Consider the following 7,849-nt stretch of genomic DNA (forward strand, 5'->3'; position numbering starts at 1 on the left):
TGGAAATGGGAAGTTAAAGCACTTCCCAGGTTTTTAGAGGGAGATTTTAACCTCTCCTGGTATTCTTGCAGAGATGTTTGCTATCCAGCCAGCCATGACAAGAAATGTTGGAGATGTGGTTGCTTCAGGAAGCTTTTTCTAATCCCTTCAGCCCACCATGAGGCCCCTTCCCTAGCAATCCTACAGCACTAATTGTCAAGCCAGACCTCTCCTTCTGTCCACAATTAGACAGCCATCTCTCTCAAGAGTGGCAACAAGGGAAGAGATGTTACTTTCCTGCCTCCCTCCCTGCTCCATACACACAACCCAAACCCACTGCAGCACTGGTAATTGGTTGATTTACTAATGAATGATTGGCAACCTNCGATTAGTATGGGCTTTTTAGGAGACAAACAATGCAACATGATTGGTCCATATCCTCCAAGAAGAGGCCAAGAATCCTACAACCAAGGAGGGAAGAAACTCAATATATATGTTTGGGGTCTAGATCAGTTTCAAGTTCTCTCTAAAGCCAAAGTACAGCCTGACTTTGCACGTAGACTCCTCCATTTCTCTCTCTCTCTCGCTCTCTCGCGCTCTCGCTCGCTCTCGCTCGCTCGCTCTCTCTCGCTCTCTCTCTCTCTCTCACACACACACACACACACACACACACACACACAATGAGAGATCCTTTGGGACTTCTTGAGGATACAGTCAATATATTCTTTATCTGGTACATAGTGGATGCTCAATAAATATTTGTTAAGTTAAATCAGTGAAGGTGTCAACATAACTTTGCTTATCTTGGGGAGGTTATGTGATAAAGTGAGAGAAGCATGGGCAATAGACCTGAGTTTAAATCCTGCCTCCACTTCAAGCTCTCTGAATAGCCTTAGGCAAACGCCTTCAAGTCTCAGAGTCTTAATTTCCTCATCTGTAAAATGGAAATAATAATATCCACCTCCTAGAGTTGTTTTGACGATTATATGCCATGTTCTCAATCAAACTTCTAGGTATGTAATGGGCACATGGGAAACATCATTTACTTTTCCCTCTGTGTGTAATGTTCTTGCTTACTGGGCTGACTCCCGGGCACCTTCTGAGGCTTTGTACATAATAGACCAAGAAGAGGTGATCACTCCTTCTGCCCTGCTTCCTTGTATCTCTTCAGGAGGCAGCTATGATTGCACTTCTCTCCCCATAGTGCAATGATTTGGGACATTGCTCTCTATCCTTGAGGTCAAGACCAACCTTCCACCATTTTGTATCCTCATTGCTTAGCGTACTGACTGGCACGCAGGAGGCACTCAATAAAAACTTACTTTCATGTAGGAAAAGGGATTATGAAGGATACACAGCAAAACATAACTGCGGTTATCAATGGTTGGTGAAATTACAGGTGTTTTTCTTCTTTTTTGGGGGGAGGGCTCATCTATATTTTTAAAATGTTTTTCCATACAATGGTCATGTTTTATTTGGGTAACAAAATGATTCAGTAAAAATAAATGTATGTTCAGTGAGAATATGGATAAATACATGGATGGATGGATGGATGGACAGATGGAAAGATAGATGTATTCAATAAATTTAAATAGTTTCCATTCCTCTAGATTCTCAGTATCTGGGTCTGAGGCTGAGTTTGCTGCAGAGTGAGGAAAGGTATTTCCAGTCCCCATGAGCCTGCTCCCTATTTCCTGCCAAATGGCTTTGGAGTTCTACTCTTGTTCAAACTCACATTTTCTGAATGCCCACCTGAGGAAGGAAAACTCACCCCCAACTTCCACCTTGGTCTATGCCAGGACTCTGCAAACTTTTTATATAAAAACCCAGATAGTAAGTATGTTAGCCTTCGGGGGCCATATAGTCTCTGTTCACAATTTCTCATTTCTATTCTTATAATATGAAAGCAGCNCCCTCCCCTGCTCACGCTGTCTCTCTCTCTCTCTCTCCTAGACATAAATAAAAAACATAAAAAAATAAATAAATAAAGCAGCCATCGATAATACCTAAGTGGATGAACACAGCTGCATTCTAATCAATCCTTATTCACAAAAATGCGGCAGGCCAGATTTAGCCCAAGGGCCATACAGTTTGCCGGTGCTGTTCCCCTTCCCTGAAGGCCCTCTTTCCTTGCCTGCCTATTAGATTCTATTCATCCTCTGTCTCTCAAGTAGAGCTTCACTACCCATCATCTCTCAGGTGAGCCTTCTGTTACTCTACTGTCATCAAATTAAATAAGTTAAATTTAAAAATAAATAAACATAAATAAACATGTTGTAAAAAAACAACAGCATACTTATGTAAAAAAAAAAATAGTATACAGGGTGTGAACCTTATAATGATGTGCTCGGCCTAGTGGTATCCACCGTAGAAGAAAAAGACACACCAAAAAACAAAAAACAAAATCCAAAGTGAGGCAGCTCTAAAGTGACCGAATGGCCAGCAACACAGAGCAAGGTACTATGACTCAGTGTCTCGTTCCTTAAGAAGTGTTTTTACCCTCTTTCTAAAATCTAAAAGAAAAATAATGGAAATTTCTGTTGGGGAGTTTAAGATCCAAGTACAAAGGAGCTTTTCAGTGTCTCTGGACAAGCTGGGGATGATAAATCTAACGCCGCCACTGGAGATGTTGAAGTTTCCCTTCTAAATTAGCCACCATATAGCGGTCTGTGCAGAACTTGGGCTTCAGCTTCCGGCGCTCATTTTTCTCTGCTCTCCTGAATGCGGAGCCTGTGCTCTTGGCCGAGATGGGCTAAGGTTTATGCTTCGGATCACGTGGCAGCTGCGGCAGCTCCCTGCAAATGTGACTGAGTAGTCCATAAATGGTCCTTGTGTGGTGGCAAAGGCTGGGCTCCCTCTCCCTAAAAAGGAAATGATAAAGAAAACGTATGGCACGGTCGCCACGCCGCTGATAACACGATTTCCTGGCTTTCAGACCACTTGCTGACAGAGTAGACCCTCGGAGAGCAGAGATGCAAAGCCTGTTGATTCACACTCGGGGTTTTGCTGACACTTGACGAGCTGGTACTTGAGGCAGTGGCAGCAGCTCTGTGAACACAGGCACCATCTGGCCCCAGAGCCCCTGGAACTAAAGGAAGGGAATACATTTGAATAGAGCTTTGACCCCGGGCTTTGAAACACACCTCCTACGGCTTCCTTTGGAATTCTAGACTTAATGACTTCTCCTTTCCTTCCCCTCAAGCCATTCCCCACGCTCCCTATCTTTTTAAACTGAGCTGGTGTAGTGAGCCATTGACTCAGTCCCTCATTTGCTCATTCATTCATTCAGGAAGTCCACATCTATGGAGCGTTTCACAAATGCCAGTACTTCAAGATGAAGCAGGGCAGAAGTCAGGCCCGGCCCCTCTCCTCGCAGAAATTATAGTCGATTAGACAAGACAGACATCAGACATTTTCAATGAATTGTGAGGAAGGTTACATGGGAGACGGTACAGTGCTGTGGGTAAGATGACCAGGGAATGTGTCATCCAAACCCGGATGCTTTCGAGAGTAAATGAAGGTACCATTAATAACTATTCCAAAACAGCAGGTCAAGCTAGGATTGTCCTGGGCCAGCGGACCCATATGGCTCCTCTAGCTTTGGCAACGAAGCAAGGGACCTCAGATTCAGGTTTCCTTCCCAGCTTTCCCTTTTCTCTCTGTTCGCCTTCCTCTGCTCTCCTCTCACTGTCGCTCCTTTATGAGGTAGCAGGCCTAGATGCCATGAGCGATGGAGCCCATCGGCAGTAGTGCTTTCAATCTAGCCCCGGGCAGTGTGGCCAGGCGTTGCTCCGCCATCATTTCCTCCTCCTCCGGGTTACCTTGATAGGAGCCTTCACCAAACAGAAGCTCTCAATCTTGACCCCTGCCGTCGATTCCAGCCCCCTTCCCATATTTCAAGAATGCAGCTGGGCCTCTGATTGTTATTTTGCAAAAATCACAAGACTGCCCCGTGATTGCACATTCTTTAGCAATATTGGGAGTAAGCCTGGCTTTGTTTTTCTGGAAGCTCCGTCTATAAGGGTGATGAGCTTCCCAAAGCCCAAAGCTCAGTGGTACAGCAGTCACCCAGAGGGCCTATTACCAACAAGCTATCATCTTGTGCCTCCCCTAGGTCTGAGCTATTGAAGAGTTCTCTTTTCATTATCCAGGACGGACTGGCAGAACGGTATCATTAATGATAGGCGTGGGGCATGTGGCAGATGTCAGTGAAGCTCTGTCCAGTAGCCCCTAGGACCACCTCTGAGTTCACCTACAGCCACAGTTTCTGGCAGGCTGGTAGCTTCTCACCACAAATACAAACCCTCTGCCTAAGCCCCTCCTTGAGCTTGCTCGAGTCATACAAGGCAACCTGCAGTCAAAGAGGGACAGGAGACAATGAACGGGTGGGTGGTCAGGTTCCAAGATGGCCCCGATGATCCTTGCTTCCTGGTATCCATGCCCTTGTATAGTCCTCTGCCACAGTGAATATGGCTGACGTTTGTAACTAACATAGTATAGTGGAAATGATAGGGCATGACTTTTTAGGCTAGATCATAAAAGGCATCGCTGCTTCCATCTTGCTCTCATTTGGATCTCTTGCTCCGGGAGAAGCCAGCTGCCATGTTGTGAGGACACTCGAGTAGCCTTATGGAGGGGGCCATCTGGGGAGAACTGAGGCCTCTTGCCAACGACCAGCCCTGAGTTGTCAGCCAGGTGATGGAGTCATCTTAGAAGCGGACCCTCTAGCCCCAGTTAAGTCCTCAGATACCTGCAGCCCAGCCAATATCTTTTTACTGCAACCTTATGAGACACCCCAAGCTGACCACCCAGCTAAACCAATCTCAAATTCCTAATCCTTAAAACTGTGAGAGGTAATAAATGTTAACCGTCTATTGTTATACAGTATTAGATACTAATATGGTAGATAAATGCACCAGCTTCCCCAGAAGCATATTCTGCATGGTTCCTCAGGCAATTTCCAGTGGGATTGAGCCCACTCAATCTTCTCACTGTGTGCTTTTTCTTTTATTTTGTATTTTTCTCCCTTTGTGTCTCATTCTCCCCAATCCCTCACTTCTGCTTCCTGTGATCATCTCCCAAATAAACTATCTTCCCCCAAGCCCTTGCCTTGGCATCTGCTTTGAGGGAAACACAGACCAAGATAGGGCATCTTGTTAGTATGCACGGATCAACTTTTCAAAGGAAGACTAGCTTTTGTAAACATTTTTATGTCTTTAGAAAACTCCCATCCTAAGTCTTTCCCAAAAATAGCTACCATATATTGTATGATTCCATTGACTTGAAATGTCCAGGGTGGGCCAATCTATAGAGACAGAATGTAGATTAGTGGTTACTTTGGACTGAGGGTGGGAGTGCGTACTGACTACAAATGGACACGAGGGACCTTTTGGGGGTGATGAAAATTTCTTGAAACTGGGTCATAATGATAGCTGCATAATTCTATATACTTAGTGAAAATCGTTGAATTATTTGCTTTAAGCAGGTAACTTTTATAGTGTATAAATTATGCTCCAATAAAACTGTTTGTTTGAAAAGAAAACTGTTTTTTCATAGCTATGATGTGTGGAAATAAGAGAAAAATAAAGAAGTGGGACAGAGGAAAATGTGAAGGAAAGGGTACCTACTGACCGTCACATTAGATCCCTAAGAGCTAGATTTGCTACAGTCTCTTCCAAAATAAAACCAATATATTTGATACAGAACAAGTAATAATTAGGCAACTATGCCTACTCAAATATGGAAAACTAATATTAAATACAGAATCTCCTGCAAGCTTTGTCTAACCAAAGTAGATTCCCCTAGAAATGCCACAGCTGTAATTTTAGGAACCGATACCCATGTGTGATATATAAGGACCACTCCTAGGGAAATTGTCAGCAACAACCAACCCTTGTGGGATGTGAGGTATGGTGGGGGAGGTTGGAAGATTCTGGCATCTCCACACCATGATAAGAAGTAGGAAAGTGCCAAAGGTTATCCATTTCTTTACAATGAGAAGAACTTAGGTGCACACACGTCTTCCTTCATCCTTCTTGCTGGGGCTGCCAGAAAGAAGCAATATTCCCAGGAAAATGAGTGGTATGGTCCATTCTAGGTAGCTCCTTCCTTCAGATTGGTCAGGTTTCTACCTGGCCAAGATCCAAGTTCAGGAGTCTGGCACAGGAGAGGGGTGAGAGGGAAAGGAAGAATGCCTCTACATGTTTACTTATGGAGCTTTGAGTTTCTACAGAGCATCCAAGGAAAGGACTTACCTGGACTATAATGATTTCAGAGTATATTGGGAACATCTATAATTGACATGGGGGACACATAGACACACACAGGCAGTAATACACATATACATACATACCTACACACACATATGCATACCAGCTACCTGGTTGTATCAGTCAACGTTTGCTATATAGCAAACCACCCCAAACCTTAGTGGCTCAAAACAAACATCCTTTATTTAGATCATGATTCTGAGGTTTGTCCAGGTAGTTGTTTTGGTCTGAGCTCAGATTTCTCATTTGCCTACAGTCAGCCAGTGAGCTATCTAGAGGCTGGATGTTAGGATGGCCACACTCGTGTGTCTATTATTAGCAAGCTATTGGCTGGGGCTATGGGGACAACTACATGTCTCTCATCATCCAGCAGGCAATCGTGGGCCTCAGGGTCCCAGGATCCACAAAAGATCGAACCCCAGTACACAAGCATGTTTCAAGTCTCTGCTTGCTTCATGTTTGCTAATGTCCCATTTGGACAAAGCAGGTCACAGGGCCAGACTAGACTCAAGGGGTGGAGAAACAGATTCCACCTCTTGATGGGAAGATCTGTGATGCCACAGGCAGGGGAAGTATTTGGGACCATCATTCATATAATCTACCACACCTGTTCATTTTGTTTTTAAAAATTCTCTTCTCATTTAAGATCTGCAGGTTGTCATTCTTCTCACTTGCTGGAGAATGTGTTTTGTTCAACAGCTGTTCTAGCAGCTAGAAAATATAATTTATTTTGAGATGAACTATTTTGCTCTGAGATTAATTAAACTCTAGCTCTTTCTCTCGAAGAGAAAATTCTCTGTTGCTCTAATCAGCTATTGACTGCCATGTAGATACCCCCAGAGTCTGGTTACAAGCTAAATATAGGATGCCATCCTAGGGAACCAGTTGACAGTGTGGATTTGGCTCACAAGTCACGGTGGGCCTGAAGTAAAGAAAAATGGCAGTGTCAAAGTCATGAAGAAGGAGGGGGGAGAGGGAGTAAGAAAGTGAGAGGAGAGAAAAATGCTCAGTTAATAGAACTGGCCTTGGTGCCACTGTGGAGGAACACCCAGGCACATACAACTCAAAACTCAACACCTCAGGAGGAATTTGTAGCCTGCAGACCTAGCTGTATCTTTTTAAGGGGAATTCAAGGGCGTGTGGGGTAAAGTTTGACTAATCACAGTGGAGGAAAAATGCTCTGCGTTCAATTACATACTGTCATAGCAAGTCAACACTGTCAGGGTCTATGAAGGACGAAGGGAGAGAAAAGATTGCTGGGTAATGGAGGAAGGATACATCTGGATTGGGAGGACTTTCCAGGAGAAGAGATTTGGGACTTCAGGTTCAGCTCCCCCCTGTGAGATAAACATGCAGGGACAAGAACGGGGCCCTTCAACTCACTTCCCTCCTGCTTTACTCAGCTCCTGAAACAGACACAATCAGCTCTAGCATAACGTGGAATCAGGCAAGGGATTAAAAACTAGTACACAGCCCTCCTGCCCAAAGCCCACAATACCACAGTACAAGCGTTCACACACACAGGGTAGATGCAGGATAGGCCAGAGTAGGAAACACTGTCATTGAGGCCTGAAGAATATTGCTTTTCCCTCAAAGCATGG

Source organism: Crocuta crocuta, unplaced genomic scaffold, assembly GCF_008692635.1.
Source record: "Crocuta crocuta isolate KB4526 unplaced genomic scaffold, BGI_CrCroc_1.0 scaffold657, whole genome shotgun sequence".
Lineage (NCBI taxonomy): Eukaryota > Metazoa > Chordata > Mammalia > Carnivora > Hyaenidae > Crocuta > Crocuta crocuta.